The sequence below is a fragment of the Mesocricetus auratus genome, unplaced genomic scaffold (genome assembly GCF_017639785.1).
Source record: "Mesocricetus auratus isolate SY011 unplaced genomic scaffold, BCM_Maur_2.0 Super-Scaffold_100004, whole genome shotgun sequence".
Classification (NCBI taxonomy): Eukaryota; Metazoa; Chordata; class Mammalia; order Rodentia; family Cricetidae; genus Mesocricetus; species Mesocricetus auratus.
This window is the reverse complement of record NW_024429189.1, coordinates 61,888,126-61,905,833: the sequence shown is the minus strand read 5'-3', so window position 1 is coordinate 61,905,833 and position 17,708 is coordinate 61,888,126. Positions and strand designations below refer to the sequence as shown.

At 42.0% G+C, this 17,708-nt stretch overlaps 1 protein-coding gene across 1 annotated transcript in view; it reads left to right on the top strand.

Moving 5' to 3' along the window:
* Positions 1 to 17,708, top strand: part of Hsd17b12 (hydroxysteroid 17-beta dehydrogenase 12) — a 130,430-nt gene that overhangs the window by 29,553 nt on the left and 83,169 nt on the right. The gene's annotated exons all lie outside the window — the stretch shown is intronic.

The following is a 17,708-nucleotide window of genomic DNA, read 5'->3' as shown; positions in this document are numbered from 1 at the left end:
GTATTGAGACTATTTGGAGAGAGGGTCAAAAAAAAGTATCTTAAGGCTTTGTATTTTGAAGCTATAACATGCCAGTACTACTACATTTTGTTTTAGTTGTTCTTTGACAATTTCACATATGTATGTAATGTGCACCTGACTACTCTTATCCAGCACCCTCTTCTATCTTCCTCTTATGCCTCTACAAATCTTTCTTAACATTAATTTCTATTTGTTTTGTTTTGTTGCCCACTGAGTTTTATCAGTGTTGTCTTTGTGGGGTTGTTTGTTGGAGCCTGGTAAACTCAGAAGTTGGAACACAACTGAAGACAAGACTCCCCGTCTTCCAAGGACAGAATCTGTCAGTAGCCAAAAACTCAGCAGTAAGGGTAGGGTCCCATAAATTCTTCCCTTTTACATAACTGATTGTTTATCAACAGGGCCATTTTTTGAGTCAGCTCAGAACAGGTAACCATAGTTGTTGAGAGTTCTTGATTGCAGAGGTTGTGTTGAGTATAGGGGATGGCATTTCACAGCCATTCAACTGTAGCTTCTGGTTCATACATAAACTTCTACTTCCTCTCCACAGTAGTATAAATATCCTGCTTAGGGCTGAGCTCTCAACCATCACTTATTCTCAGCATTTTGAACAGCCATAGATCTCTGCATTTACTGCCATTCACTGGCCCAGGTACAGACGGTGGAAGCCAGTTCTACATTCTGTTGGATGGAAACATAATCAGTCCAGATTTAAATGGATGGGACCGATGGGACAGTGGCAGATTCTCATAGTAAAGTGGGAGAAAAGATGGGTGTAATTATTACAGCCATCTTCAGAAGTGGTTTGCTACAGTCTGCTCAATATACTTAACCATTCTTAGTCCATTGTGATATCAACTTGGAATCTAGTATCTTAATCATCTAACTAAATTTCAGGTGCATATGAGGTTTTTAGGCAGTTAAGTGATACAACTTCTTAAGTAATCAACCAAAGACAAGTTACCTATCCCTCTTTGCCCCCACCCACCATAACATCATTGAGCAGTAACAAGAAAGTGGATCCTCCTACTCAAGAACAGGAAGCACAGTTATCACTGGTCCACAGCAATTTTGAAAATCATGGAACATATGTCCATAGCTCTCCCACTCCATTTACCAAGAATGTTCTTTAATTAGTGCCCTATTTTGCACCTAGGAGTGTTTCTTAGCTTGGTGTTGTTTTCTGAGACTTATCTCTACCACTTGTGTGCTATGCTCTGCCAATGCTTTCCTTTTTTTTTTTTTTTGATGTGAAAAGGGGTTGTTTCCACCTATAGGAAGAAACAAGTTTTCATGTCCTAAAGTCTTGTTGTTGTTTGGTTTTGTAATCTTTTGAAATCCTTCTGTCTCAATGCAAGCTGGTTGTACTTTTAGTGACACAGTTTTCCTAAAGATTTTGAATATTTTCTTTGAATTTTATTGAGTTTGATTATCAGTCCTAAAACCCACATCCATAATTCTTTCCAAGACAGGCCACTCTTGGATTTATTAGTCTGTTGTAGAAGGTCCTTAACTTTCTTGGAAGTCGGTTGTGTAGATGAACAAGTTTAGACAATACCTTAAATCATTTCAGGTTCTCAGCAAGAAACCTTATGGACAAACTCTTCTTTGAGAATCCTTGCCAGTGGGTGGAAGAGACTATCACAGCACCATCCATTCCTCTTAATTCTGCTTAGGAATTAAAGTTCTCTTTTTTCATTGATTTTTCTCTTCTTATTTTTATGTATATAAAATAACCAATTGCCATTTTCAGTATTATACCTGGAACAAACAAGCCAGATAGGTAGATACTCCATCTTAGAGTGGTCTTGCCTGACTACCACCATGCACCATGACCTGTACATTCTGTTTTAGCAATGGTTTTTTTTTTTCATGTTTTTTCTGGCTTTTGTTAACACTGTTACCACTTTTTCAGTCTCTCTTAGTTATTAGGTTTTTTAATATGATACTTCGTGTTTTAAGTGGTTTTGTTTTGTTTCTTTAGGTAGGGTCTCATGCATCCTAAGGTGTCCTTGAACTAAGTATGTAGCTGAAACTAGCTTTGAAGTCATGATCTTCCCACTCCATCTCCTAAGTGCTGGGATTTTTAAGGATATGCTACTATGTTGGGCTAGGTGGTGCATTTTGGTACCTCACTTTTAGATTATCACTTTTTGTCTAGTTACTGTTATTGGGAAACAAACTACTCCAAACTGTGATTGCTTAAAGTAATAACCATTTCATTACAATGCAGTGCTTCAAAAATTTGGTTAGGGTTCACAAAGCTGTCTCACCCCTCTACCTTATAGGATCAGCAAAGATGGTTTCCCTGGGGCAGGAAAATCCTACTTTTGTGGGACCTATTTCTGATTGCCAGAAGACTTAAGATAGCCTTATTTATCTCTGGAATCTTGACTCCCTTCCACAAGGCTTCTCATTCAGTAGTTTTGGCTTTATGAGACATCTTGCTATGTAGTCAGGTTTGCCAAGAATTTGTGGTAATACTCCTACTGCGGTAGCTTCCCACTTGCTGAGATTACAAGCCTGAATCACCATGCCCAACTTTATCCAGTTGTTTTGAATGAGAATTCCTTATGTGGCCTCTTGAGGCCTGGATCAGACTAGAGAAACCAAAACATGTTGATCAAAGCAAGTTACACATCTAAGAAGGAGAATAGATTCCATAATTTGATGGGAGAAATGGCAAATTCACATTGCAGGAGGACATGTGGAGTAAGAGATTGTTAATGGTCATCTTTAGAGTAATGTGTTGCACCAAGTAAGTTTAAAATAGCGGGATTTTCTATAGGTGAGAAGTTAACTTACCTCTCATCTATCTGGCTCATAGATGTGGTTTGTTCTTTATTGCCGTTTTATTAAAAAAAAAAAACTAGTGCATTTTCAACAGTAAACATTTGGAAGGTTTCATCCAGAAGTTTGTGTTATCTGTCCTCTTTTGAAAAATGCTGTTTGTTTGGACCTACATTACCATCTGAGCTAGAAATTGCCTCTTTGTATACTCTTATTACCAAGCTGCCCCCAGTAGGTATCTTAGTTTCCACTCTTGGTTGCTTTAAGGGATTATATTGGACACATTAGCTATATTAGATAAGACAAAGCAGGGGAGATGGACCATGATCAACTAGATGAACAGGTGATGTAATTAGAAATAGAGATGGAACAAAGCAAAGAGCTGGGATAGGAAATAACCGGTATGTGTTGGTAGAGTTGGGATTTAAACACTATGGGCAGAGAGATCTTTCTGAAGATGGGACTTTGAGTGAAGCTCTTAGAGGAGACGAGAAACCAGTCATTGGATACACTCAGATGAGAGCATTTCAAAAAGTAGGAAAGTGGAAAGATCCATGAGTGGAACTGGACTTGGACCTGTGTTGCAAATACATGGAGAGTGATGGCAGAAGATAAAAAGTGAGCATGGGCACTGTGGTCCTTTATTTGCTGCTATGTTGTGAATAGGCTGTCCTGGCCATGGGTGGAAACAGGGTGAGCACATGCGAGCCTCACAGTCATATAGGGGAATGTGAATAGTGGTACTTTGAGTGTGGTCTGTAATGGTGGGAAGTGGTCATATGGTGTGAAGTTGAGAGGATGTGGATAGGTAGGATTTGATATGGCATGTGGAAACAAGAATGAATACCAACTTTGAGGGTCTTGACTTGTGCATATGAATAAGTAAGTGATCCCACAGCCAGTTTTGACAGTAGCTTTAAGTAGGAAGCAAGAGCATTATCTTTGCAAAGATTTCTACAAAAATAAGATGGACAGTAAAAACTCACCAAGAAATTGTGTTTATTTTATGATCTGTAATGTATTTTCTCACCTTGGCAAACTTTTCAATGTGTAAGTGGAGAAAACATGTGGCTGTATCTTGAAGGATATGCAGCTGTTTACTTTTGAACACCATCAGGAATTAGGAAGGGCTTGTTACTCTGTTGTGACTATTTGGCTGGGCCTAGCATGTTTACCTGTTTTCTATCTATTCCAGTTGGGTGTGCTTATAAAGTGTCAAGTACAATTCAGTATTCATATTTTGTTGTTATGGAGCGTTAGTTTAGTTGTATTATAAAAATGGTTGCATACAGGTGTGTGCTTGTAGTTCCAGCAGCTTGGGAGAGTGAAGCAGGAAAATGACTTGAACCAATTTGAGACCAGCCTGGCCAAAGTTCAAGCCACCAGTTAAAACCGAATCAGCTGTAAGGCAGAATTAACCAAGGTAAATGAATTTGATGAGTAAATACTCTGCTTATGAAGTCTTGTTCATGTTTGTATTTTAGCTATCAGTTGTTTATTGTGAATTTGGATATAAAATGAGATAATAGACTTTTTTTTTACTCCTTCCCAAAATTATTTAGATGAAGACAGCATTTTGACTAGATTGTCTGTTCCAGTCACTTGGCTTAGAAATAACTTACATTTATTTATTTTTCCCTTTTTTATTAATTTATTATTTTACATTCCAATCTCAGTTCCCCTTTCCTTGTCTCCTCTCCCCACCCCACCCCCACCTCTCATCTGCTCCTCAGAGATGGTAAGACCTGCCATAGGAAGCCTACGAAGTCTGTTCCATCATCTCATTGAGCCAGAACCAAGGCACCTCTCTACGTCCTACCCCGTGTCTAGGCTGAGCAAGGTATCTCTCCATATAGAATGGGCTCCACTTAGAAATTTGTGCATTAGACTTAGATCTTGGACCTACTGCCAATGACCTCATCTATTGTCCCAGTCGCACCATTGTCATCTAAATTAAGGGAGTCTAGTTCGGTCTAATGAAGGGTCCCCATTTGTTAGACCTGACTTAGTGATCTTTCACTAGCTCACGTCAGCTGATTCTGTGGGTCTCGACTCCTTTGTTCATATTTTCACTCCTCCCTCACTTCTGTTGTATTCCAGGAGCTTGGTCCAATGGTTAGCTGTGAATTTCTGCATCTGTTTCCATCTGTTTCTGGAGGAGGGTTCAAGCTTCTCTGGGGTTATGGATTGTAGGCTGGGTATCTTTTGCTTTATGTCTGGTATGCAGTTTTGAGTGAGTACATATTGTATTTGTCGTTCTGCTTTTGGTTACCTCACTCAGGATGGCTTTTTCTAGTTCTGTCCATTTTCCTGAAAATTTTAGGATGTCATTTCTTATTTCTGAGTAAGTAGTCCATTGTGTAAATATACCACATTTTCTTTATCCATTCTTCAGTTAAGGGGCATCTAGGTTGTTTCCAGGATTTGGCTATTATGAATAATGTTGAGCAAATGTCCTTGTGGTGTGAATGTGCCTCCTTTGGGTATATACCCAACACAGTGGTATTGCAGCGTCTTGAGGTAGGATGATCCCTAATTTTCTGAGAAATCGTCATACTGATTTCTACAGCGGCTGTACAAGTTTACATTCCCACCAGCAGTGGAGGAGTGTTCCCCTTTCTCCACATCCTCTCCAGCATAAGCTGTCATTGGTGTTTTTGATCTTAGCCATTCTGATCAGTGTAAGATGGAATCTCACTGGTTTTGATTTGCATTTCGCTGAGGACTAAGGATGTTGAGCATTTCCTTAAGTGTCTTTTTACCATTTGAGATTGTTCTGTTGAGAATTCTGTTTAGATCTATACCCCATTTTTCAATTGGATTATTAGGTAGTTTGATGTCTAGTTTCTTGAGTTCTTTGTATATTTTGGAGATCAGTCCTCTGTTAGATGTGGGGTTGGTGAAGATCTTTTCCCATTCTGTAGGGAGCTGTTTTGTCTTGTTGACCGTGTTCTTTCCTTTACAGAAGCTTCTCAGTTTCAGGAGGTCCCATATATTAATTGTTGCTCTCAGTGTCTGTGCTACTGGTATTCTATTTAGGAAGTGGTCTCCTATCCCTATGCATTCAAATGTATTTTCCATTTTCTCTTCTATGAGATTCAGTGTGGCTGGATTTATATTGAGGTCTTTGATCCATTTGGATTTGAGTTTTGTACATGGTGATAGATATGGACCTATTTGCATCCTTCTACGTGTTGACCGCCAGTTATACCAGCATCATTTGTTGAATATGTTTTCTTTTTTCCATTTTCTATTTTATCTTCTTTGTCAAAAATAGGATGTTCATAGGTGTGTGGGTTGATATTGGGGTCTTTGATTCGATTCCATTGGTCCACCTGTCTGTTTTTATGCCAATACCAAGCTGTTTTCATTACTGTAGCCCTATAATAGAACTTGAAGTCAGGGATGGTGATGCCTCTAGAAGTTCCTATATTGTACAGGATTGTTTTGGCTATCCAGGGTTTTTTTGTTTTTCCGTATGAAGTTGAGTATTGTTCTTTTAAGGTGTGTGAAGAATTGCTGGGATTTTGGTGGGGATTGAATCTGTAGATTACTTTTGGTAGGATTGCCATTTTTACTATTACATTTATTTTTAAATTCATATTTTAAAAGGATATTATCATGAGATGGTGATAATACCAGTCTATTTTATTATAATGGTGTTGGGAGGAAATAATCTTTTATAAAAGGTAAGTTAATTGTTTATTGCTTTCACCATTTATTTTTACATAGTTTTAGAAAATGAAAACCATTTAACTTTAAATTCAGTATATACTGTATAGAAAACATAACTGATTTAAAAGCATATAAAATATTTTTAACTTGCTAGCAAAATGATGGGTTTTCCCTTTGTGAAGCCATGAGTTAAAATGTCCTGGTGAGTGAGGCGTTTGTATTCTAGTGGTGTAGCTGAACCAGACAGGTCTGCAGCACACTGGGTTATTTTTAGACCTGGTTTGCCATTTTTATCCTGCAGAAATGTTCATCAGTATCTTGCTGACAGGCCATCAGTTTTATAAATGCGCCATCCAGACCAGATTTTGTTCTTCGACTCATTTTCCCTCCAACTCCTCTTTTCTCTTTGATTTGTTCATACAGCTGTTTGGAGGAGGAGAGTGTCGGTTCTTTTTTTTTTTTAATTTCAGTTTATTTTTAGATACTTCAATTCAGAGACTTTCAGCATCACACAGTTCATTCATCTAGCTGCTGCTGTTTACTCATTTCTGCTTATTGTTTAATATGGAAAGCTATTGCAGATCATTGTGGAAATCAAGGAAGAGAACGCTGTGTACTTAAGGGTCTTTCTGAGTACATGCAGGTTTTGGCTACCTTCTTCAAATGTGTTGCTTTAGTATACATGTATATGTTAATTTACTTCCTTGTTTCACACATGGGCTTGGCAGTAGCTCAATTTGCTATCTAATGATACTGAGGGTCAGCTCCAGACCCTTGCACATGCTGGGCAGGCACTCTCCTGCTGACCAATACCTCCTGCTCTTAGGTTGAGCACAAATCCATCTTTATCCCGCATAGGTAGAATTCAGCAAAAGACTTAGGAACACAAATTTACTTACCACCATTCTAAAGGCATAGTATCTGGCAAGGTCCTGGATCCTGGGTCCTAGTTCCTAAGTGTGCCTTCTTACCCTGTATCTGACTCACAGAGGACATCCCAGTGTCCTCACATGGAAGAAGCAGATGAGTGAGCCCCTTTGTTACTTCCATTCACGAAAGCTTTGTCTTCATGTCCTCATCCCCTTCCAAAGGTCTACTCTAGAACATCCTCACTACAAGGATGAACATTTTAACATGCACGCAAATTTAAGACACAAAACATTCAGACCCTAGAGACACCAAATTTTGATTCTAGATACTTGTGATATAGGTAATAAAATATAAAGATAACCTCTATAACCAAAAGAAGGCAAGGGACACATCCTCTTAAATATAGCTATTTATTATTTTACCATTATCATTATTATTTGAGACAAGGTTTCTTTGTGTAGCCCAGATTGGTCTGATGTTAATTATACAGTCCAAAGTTAGCCTTATACTCAGTAGTTCTGCTACCTCAGCCTCCCACCTGATGGCTGTATAGGTGTGAGCAACCATATCCAGATCAGCATCTCATTTTTGTAAAATTTAGAATTGGTGTTTACTTGTCTGTCTAACACAGCTACTTTGTATCAGCTTAAGGGCCTTGTGTACTAGTTGCTTTTGTGGATGCTGTGTTTTGGAAAACAGGAGTCCGGACTTACTGAGTACACATGTATCTTAGAAGGTATTTTACATTGGTGATGATATAGCATTCTACATCAGACTGTGGGCACTAATGCCAGAAACTTGGATCTGTAACTTAGGCCACCTGTCCTATAGTTTTGTTACCTTGGGCAATATCTTTAGCTTTTCTGAGACTCATCTATAAAACTGGTAGGTAACTTAGAAGTTATTGTAAAAGTTAAACAAAGATGTTGCTTATTTACATTGTAGAGAAAATACCTAGTGTCAGCCAGGCATAGTGGTGCACAATTACAATCCCAGAGGTGGGAGGATCATGAGTTCAAAACCAGCTTGGGCTACATACATGCTCTTGCTGGAAAGTATGAACTCCAGACTTTGGTCCACAAAGTAACTATGAGTATGGTGTATTTAATCCTTAAAGAAGTAGTTATTCAGTGGGAGACTCTGGGTCTGGGGATCTTTCTGTCTCTGCCTCCCCAGCACTGGCATTACAGATGTTCAACAGCACTCCCAGCTGGGGTGCAAACTCAGGTCCTTTTGACCAGCATTTTACCAAATGAGCTGTCTTCTCAGCTCCACATATTCTGTGATCTAATTAATGATTAGTGTTAAGAATCTGTGTATGTCTATTTTGAATGTTAACACATTATTTAGCCTCTATAGGAAGTTAGTTGGGGATTGGAATCTTAGAAGTCAGTAGTTGTCATTGGATGATTGTTGTGGTCCATAAAGTTTAGAGTTATTAAAAGTGGTTGGTGTGGATGGAGAATAAAGAGGAATGCTTCTGTCAGTTTGAGGTGTAACTCAGGCACACATGGAGCTGATTCCTGTTGTTCATTTGGGAAACATGAAGCTGATTAAGGAACAGAGGAAAAATAAAGTTGGATTTAGCATAATCAGATCAATGAGAAAGACACTGAAGCATTCATGTAACTATAGTAAACTGTTGCTTAACCAACCTTGAGTGTTCATAAGTCAAATTTCCTAGTATAGGAGATTGATGTTCTAGTGATTAGATTTGGCATGGAATGGTGTTTTGCTAGTTGTTGAACTTCAAAGACGTTTCTTCATCTTTAAAATTAGGTACTGTCACAAGGACCCATCTATCTATCTATCTATCTATCTATCTATCTATCTATCTATTTATCTTCATAGGGTTGTCTGGGCAGCTCGTAATTACACTTCATGGGATGCTGAAACAACTTGTTAAGATGGCATCTGTAGAGTGTTTGCTGCTGTTTGGGACATGTTAGGTACTCAGGAAACTCCAGCTTACCTCACAGGCCTGTTCTAGTCAAGAGAGCAATCCAAATGCAGACTCCAAAGTATGGAGTAGTCTAAACTGAATGATACATTGGTTGAAAAGCAAGATTAGTTGCAATTTCCTTTGAAAAAAAGGAATAATAGCAGTTTTCCTTCATTTCTTTTCTCTTAATATTCTGTCACGTCTGCTGCACGGCCTGTGTCCGAGAACGTGTGGAGGGTGTCGGGTATTGAAAACACAGAGACTCGTTCAGTGATATAAAGAAAACTTTAAACAGGCTCCAAAAAGGTTCAAGAAAAACTTCCTAAGAAAAAGCTCCCACCAGAGAAGCTTCTGCTCTCTCCTCTCCCCTGGCTGGTTCTGCTCTGACACCAGAGGTGGATGTGTGTGGGTTTTTGAAGGTGCGGTTAGTCTTTGGACAAGGTCGAGGTCAGGGCGGTTTCTGTGGGAAGGCCTTTCCCAGGAACTTATTGTATCATTTTTAGTAAACATGTTTTTACTAAACATTGTCTTACAGCTGCCTACTCCCAGGCAGAAGGGGAAGTGGCCAGGAACTTATTGTATCGTTTTTAGTAAACATGTTTTTACTAAACATTGTCTTACAGCTGCCTACTCCCAGGCAGAAGGGGAAGTGGGTCTCTGCTCAAGGTCTGGTGTTCCCACAATTCACCCCTTTTATTTTCAAATGAGGCACTCCTGGCTTAGGTCAAGTAGGGTCACCCTCCCTTTCCCGTCTTTGGGGGACCTTGAACCCCTGTTTTAGGTGGGAGGGGTCTTCCCCACAGGTTGCCCGTCATCGGAGATACCCCAACCTTAAATCATCTGTAACCAACCTTCATGGCTATCGGGATTGCCATGGGCTAAGCTAAGCAATACTTGGTTACGGATCTCTTGCCTCTGGAACAAGGCACGTTTGAGCTCGGCATAAAGCCAGAATGCCTACTGCCACTGCCACCATTTCCAGGACCCCCATTGACATAGCGCCTCTCCATTACCATACCCATCACCAGATCTGGGCCATAACATTCTACCAGCCTTCGTCTATTACAAGGGTAACCCGCATGTGATTTACATTTACAATTTGATAAAGTTTCCAATCGTTTTAAGATCTCCTCAGGAAAGCATTTAGAAAGTGCACTTGCACAGATACATTAGGTACAATCATTGATGTTACACATGTAGCATTATGAAAAATATGAACAATAGTTGTCGCATTAGGACAAGTTGCATTTCTCCAGAAAAATACAATGACCTAGTCGTGATTCTAGAAACAGGAACCATCAAGTCTGATATTTCAAGTGACTATGTCCTGTTCAAATACTGAAAAGAGGCTTTTGCCACTCATCATAGTCCATACCAATGTCCAAATACTTTAAATGGGTCCTTTTTTCTCTGTTGGCTTCACGATGAAAACTCACGGGTCCGGAAGGTTAATGCAGCAGGTCTGTTGAGAAACTGGAAATCTCGAACTGACTGTTTTCTTTCTTTCTTGGGCTGTAGATTCGATGACATCAAGGGTCAGGAACACTGATTTAGGAGATCTCACTCAAACTGGCTTAGGTAGGCTCCCATGGTCTCAGGTCCAGTTTTTCTCTGCTCCATGCATCTCACTAATTGGTCTGACAGCTGCCGAAGCTTTATTCTTTTCCTGCAAGAAAACACAAACATGCCCTCGACCCCAAATTAGGGTCTTCTCCACTGTCTAGTGCATGGATGTCTCCATTTGACCTGAGCAATGGTTGCTCAAGTTCCATCATGCCAGAATCTGTCTGAAGCTCACTGGCATTCACATTATAAAATTTTTAAATGAGGAGTGTATTATTTGATGAGTCATGTGGGGACTGGGGGCATTATTCCCCCTTTTTTATTTTCTAAAAAAGTTTTCTTTTTTGAACTGTTGAAGCTGGACCATAACAGTAGAAGGATTTGTCTACCCTCCTTGGTTAACTATCTAGGTAAATTGGGCTTACTAAATAACTTTTGAAAATTATTTGAAGTCTGTGAGCAGTCTTTCCCAATCTAACCTGTAGAACTCTCACTAGCTGACAAGGCCTCATTTGCATCTTAAATTTTTTTTTTGTTAAAACATTAACAGACTGGCTGAATGTTCCTTTTGGCTATATTTAAAGCAATCTAGGTAGCTTCTTAACTATTTTTGAAGGGATTTAAGTATCCTTTTAATCATATAAGCAGTTCACACTCACGCATTCACAATCACATTTCATACATACCGGTGTGACCACACCATACATTCAGAACATACATGCATCTTTCAGTCATCCTTTTTCCCTAGGTCGTGATTAGTCTGTTGCAATGAAGCTTCCTTAATTGAAATCTATGTAAAAGAACTCCAGCCAATCCTTGAACTAAAAAGGTTAAAAAGTACTATATGTTTTTATCATTCCTCCATTTGAGCTATAGTCATGGGGTACAGCTGTACCTACTCCTTGTAACTCTGTAGATGCAAGGTGGAGAGGCCAGGCTTTTGGCCAAAAGTTTTTAGAGATGACTCACAAAATAGAACTTAAATGTAAACAAAAATTTTCATTCAATATACCTTCGTCCTTTTCTTTTTCTTTACCAGTACCTCTTTACTGTTACCAATTTGTTTTTTTGTTTGTTTGTTTGTTTTTGTTTGTTTGTTTGTTTTTTTTGAGTCAGGGTTTCTCTGTATTGTTTGGAGGCTGTCCTGGAACTTGCATAAAGGTGTGTTGGGATTAAAGGCATATGCCGCTGGGAATCTCTTGGATTCCCCTACTTCCTGACCCTGGTATCAGGCTTAGGAGGGGGGAAACTCAGAATGTCTAGTTTCTGACTTTTTAATCTCATTGGCAGCAGCCGCTTCCAATGTATTATTGGTGTTATAAAATGGATGAACAGGGAGCTGGAATGACTAACTGGCATCAACATGGGGGGGGAATCCTCACCAACGCCCATATTTCACTTACCTGAGTGTTCAGCAATGATTGGATCTTTATCATGGTGAGCATTCCTAGTATCCGGAGTAGTATTGGGGTCGACATGCCTGATGCACCGTTCGGGGACCCAAATGGGCTTCTCACTTCCTGGAGGGAAAACACAAACAGCCCCTCGGACCCTAGCTAGTAGGGGAGTGGGTGGCTGCCATTTTCCTGTAATCAAATCCTTCCATATGACCCATCCCAAGGACTGGGAGGGTTTGTTCCAATGTCTCTCCATAGCAGACAAATTATTATGATCTATGGTCAAAAAATTTAAAATGTAAAGTATGGTGGATAACTGAATATTGGGGGAGGTAACATACTCCCCTTTTTTATTTTCTTAAAATACTGTTTGAGAGTGGCATGGGTGCGCTCCACAATAGCCTGTCCCGTGGGGTTGTGAGGAATACCAAATGAATGGACAATGTGATGTTCCCTGCAAAAGGCAGCAAAGCGATTGCTGGCATAGGCAGGGCCATTGTCCGTTTTTAGGGCATCGGGTACGCCCATGTAGGCAAAGGCCTGTAGGCAATGAGAAATAACATCTTTAATCTTCTCTCCTGAGTGGAGAGAGGCAAAAATCAGTTTAGAATACGTATCCACAGAGACATGCATATATTTTAATTTCCCTGCCTGCGGCAGGTGAGTGACATCCAGTTGCCAGAGATGGTTGGCCCTGAGGCCCCGGGGATTTACCCCCTCATTGGGAGAATTATGATAAGGGGCACAATCAGGGCACTGAGAGGTAATCTGTGTAGCTATGGATAAGGGGCACCCAGTGTGAAATTTAATGGAGCGGGCATTTAGATGATACCTCTCATGGAGCTGGTGGGCCAGCTGCTCCTGAGTAAATAAGACCCTAGGGCGGGTCAAGGAGTCAGCAATTTCATTGCCCTGGGCAAGGGGTCCTGGAAGGTTAGTATGTGCACGAATAAATCCCACATAAGCAGGGTGGATGCGCTGCCAAATAAGATGTTGGAGCTGAACTAATAAGGAACGAACCTGGGAGGTTGGAAGAACATATGGAGAAGTTTCTAAAGGTCTAACAATGTTGGCAACATAAACACTATCCGTATATAAATTAAAGGGCTCTCCCTCAAACATTTGGAAAGCCATCAAGCATGCAAACAACTCGGCGGCTTGTGCTGACATCTGCCCTATGGGTACCCTCTTCTGCACCTGAGAAGAAACCACCACTGCGAAACCCTTGGAGGAGCCGTCTGTAAAGACTGAGCGAGCTCCAACTAGAGGGTTCTCCTTTAAAATCTTGGGAAAGATCACAGGGTGTTGTTTGAAAAAAGACATCAAGGGGCTGTTGGGATATTGGTTATCAAACTGTGCGCCTGTAGATGTAATAAACAGGGTCCACCCATCATGGAAGATCTGTAGATGTTCCACCTCCTCCTTACCATAAGGAAGGATAATTTTATCAGGACTCTTTCCAAAGGTTTGAATGCTAAACTTGTGTGCCTTCCACAACAATTGTAAAATGAGATCATAGTAAGGGGTCACTACCTTCTTAGGGGAGGCTGACAAATGTACCCAATAAATAGGACCAGTCTGCCAAAACACGGCAGTGGGCGAAAAGCTAGATGAAAGTACAACCAGAACAAGGGGCTGCCCATAATCTATACGCCGAAGGTGGGCTTGCTCTATACTTCTTAACAACAATTGTAGGGCTTCCCTGGCCTCTGGGGTAATCTGTCTAGGGAAGTTGGAGCAGGATCTCCAGGAAGAATATCATAAAGCGCTTTAAGGGCCCCTGTTTTAATAGAAAGAGAAGGGCGAAACCATTGCACCTCTCCCAAGAATCTCTGCCAATCATGAAGTGTTTTTAAATTTGAACAATCAATTTGGAGTCTTTGTGGCCGGAGGCCAGTTTGTTGAATTTGATGACCCAAATAAGTATAAGGGGGTCTCTTTTGGATCTTTTCAGGAGCCAAAATAAATCCGCGGGCCTCCAGAAGTTCCTGTAGCTCTGCAAAGGCTATGTAACATTGTCTTTCTTTGGCCGCGGCCAAAAGAATATCATCCATGTAGTGGATAATGTAAAGATCAGGAAACTTACGTCTGAGGGGATCTAAACAGGCAGCTACATAAATCTGGCATATAGTTGGACTATTAGCCATCCCTTGGGGAGCACCACCCATTGGAAGCGAAGGGCAGGCTCCCTAAAGTTAATCGCAGGAAGGCTAAACGCAAACCGAGGACTATCTTGAGAATGCAAGGGAATAGAAAAGAAGCAATCCTTCAAATCAATGACAATCAAATGCCAGTCTTTAGGAATGGCCACAGGCACGGGCAAGCCAGGCTGCAGAGCCCCCATAGGCTGCATGGTCGCATTCACGGCCCTCAAGTCTTGTAGTAACCTCCATTTCCCTGAAGATTTTTTTATTACAAATATAGGGGTATTCCAAGGGGACGTGGAAGGAATCAAATGACCTGCCTCCAATTGTTCTTGAACTAGCTGGTGAGCCGCCCTTAGTTTCTCCGCTGGTAAGGGCCACTGTTCCACCCATACCGGATCATCTGATAGCCATGTGATGGGTATGGGGGCTGGCGGCGCAACAGTGACCCTCATCAAAAATGGCCAAAACCCTTCCTATCCCCTGGGGCCCTGGTCTCCAAAGGGAGGGATGCCACAGGGCAAACCTCTCCCTGTTCTAGTTTACCTAGTTCCCTCCCCGGGCTCCAGCCCCTCCCTTGCATCATCTGGGGGCCCCTGCTTTTGGACTTGGGTGCCTGAGTGGTGAGGACCACTCCCATTTCTTGCATGAGGTCCCGTCCCCAGAGGTTAATAGGGAGGCCAGGCAAAACATATGGCTGGAAAAGCCCTGTGTGGCCTTCAGAGTCTTGCCACTTTAAGATTCTGAGGCTTTTTGGGGCACAGCCTGTCCTATTCCCTGGAGGGTCACTGTCCCTTCCTCTTTCGGCCAGGTGGGGGCCAGAATTTATCTGAGAGGACAGAGAAATCTGCCCCAGAATCTAAGACGCCCCTAAAGGACTTGCCTTCTATCTTTAATGTAAGCTGGGGGCGGTTCTCCATAGTGGCTACCCAAAATGCTGCCGGGCCGGTACTTCCAAAACCTTGGTTGCCCCTTTTCTCTTTAATTTTTCTAGCCTCACAAGGAGCTGTAGGGAGAAGGAGTATCTGAGCAATCCGTTCTCCTGCAGGGATGGCAACAACCCCACTGCCCACTGATGTCATTATTTTAATCTCCCCCTCACTATCCTGGTCTATAACACCGGGGTGTACCTGGATGCCTCGAAGAATAGTACTGGACCGTCCCAAAAGTAGTCCGACCGTGCCTGGGGGCAATGGCCCATGCACCCCAATAGGGAGGGCCTGGATCCCCATTTCCGGTGTTAGGATTGCCCGGGCAGAGGGAGCGAGGTCCAATCCTGCACTCCCCGAGGTGGCTCTAAGGAGGTCTGAGATATGAAGGGGTTGCTCTGGGGGAGAAAATGAGTCCTGCCACTGCCCAGAGCAGGGGTCATTGCCCCGTACACATTGGTTTTGGGGCCCTGGGGCGGGGCCCTCCTCCCGTTTCCCTGATTATTATTAGCAGAAAGGAAATTTCCCTCCCTGTCAGTTTTAGAGTAGCAGTTATTGGCCCAATGATATCCCCTTCGACAACGGGGCATAAACCAGGTCTCTTGAGACCCGTAGTACTATTTTGAGGGCACTCTCTACGGAAGTGTCCCTCCCTACCGCAGCTAAAACATGTTTTTCTCCTTCCCAGAGTAGGTCTTTCTTTCCCCACTTGGGGCCGAATAGCAGCAGCTAACACTTGGCCCTGGATGAAGTTCCCATCAATGTCCCTACAGATCCGGATATAGTCATTTAGACTTTTATTGCGATAGGGGCGAAGGGCTTCCTTACAATATTTATTTGCATTTTCAAATGCCATCTGCTTTATGACTGGCATCGCAGGCCCAATGCCCCCAAATATTCTTTCTGCTACCTGACTGAGACGGTCTACGAAGTCTTGAAAAGGTTCGGAAGGTCCTTGAAGGACTTTGGACAGATGATCCCCTCCTTCCTTGGAAGGCAATGCTTTCCAAGCCCCTTGGGCTGCTGCTGCCACTTGGGCATAGACTGCGATGTCATATTGCATTTGTTGCTGAATGGTGGCATATTGACCACTTCCTGTAAGCATCTCCACATTTCTCTGGGGCTGTCCGGCCTGTGCATTTCTTTGGGCTGTCTGGCTGCATCTTTCCTGAAACTCACCTCTCCAAATCAAATAATCTCCCCCCGACAGAGCTGCTCTGCAAAGCTGCTGCCAATCGCCAGGTGTCAAATTAAGAGATGCAAAAGATTCCATTAAGGAAAGTGTAAAGGGAGCCTGTGCTCCATAATTTAAAGTTGCCTCTTTCAGTTGTTTTATATCTTTGAAACTTAAAGGGTCATGGCGCCGAATGACCTGTCGAGAATTGTTCGGATCTGGAACTTCCATTACTGGGGCCACCACCGGGCAGCATTGGACCCCTCCTCTGGGTCTTCCCTCCAGGTCCGAGAAGGACTGGGTTATCTCATAGGAGGAGTCCCTTTTTTCAGAGTATGGGGAAGGGTTTCTCTCCCTGTCCTGTCTTTCCTTAATTAGAATCTTTTTTAGTTCTTTTTTAAGGGCCGCGATCTCAGCAAGTAACCGTTCCTTTTCAGACTGTGACGAGTCTGAGTCTGAGCTACTTTCATTTTCTAGGTCTGATAGAGAAGGATATAACCGATTCTGACCGGAATCCTTCTTTTTGGGTCGCGCCCGGAGATGTCTACCCGTTTTTTTGTTGTTACTAAGAGACTCCTCCTCATCCTCACTAACAATGGAGCCTCTAGTTTCAATCACGGTCTCTTCATCATCACTCTCTGCCCCTGAACTCAAGGAGGCTTGAGTCTCAGTCTCTTGTAACTCTAAAAAAGCCTCTTTTGTGTCCTGAACTACCTGGCGGTGACGAACCTTATCTGTCAAAAGTGCTCCCCTCACTAATCTCCATAAGGAGAATGTCGTAGGGGGCAAGGACTCAGATCCCTCTTTTCGTAAAAGTCTATGAAGATCACGGCGAACCTCCTCCCAATCTGGAATATTTAAGCTTCCCCCAGTAATGAACCATGGACTGGCTCGTTCGATCGATTTTAGAAAGCCTTCTAGGGTTTTAGACTTGACTGCAGTCCCATGTTCTTTAAGTAACTTTTTTAGTTGATACTGCAATGATTCTAGCTTCCCGGAACTATTCCCCATAGTTTCTTAACCCCGTCCACTTACCTCACTTTCACGATCTCAGTGGGACCTCCAATTGTCACGTCTGCTGCACGGCCTGTGTCCGAGAACGTGTGGAGGGTGTCGGGTATTGAAAACACAGAGACTCGTTCAGTGATATAAAGAAAACTTTAAACAGGCTCCAAAAAGGTTCAAGAAAAACTTCCTAAGAAAAAG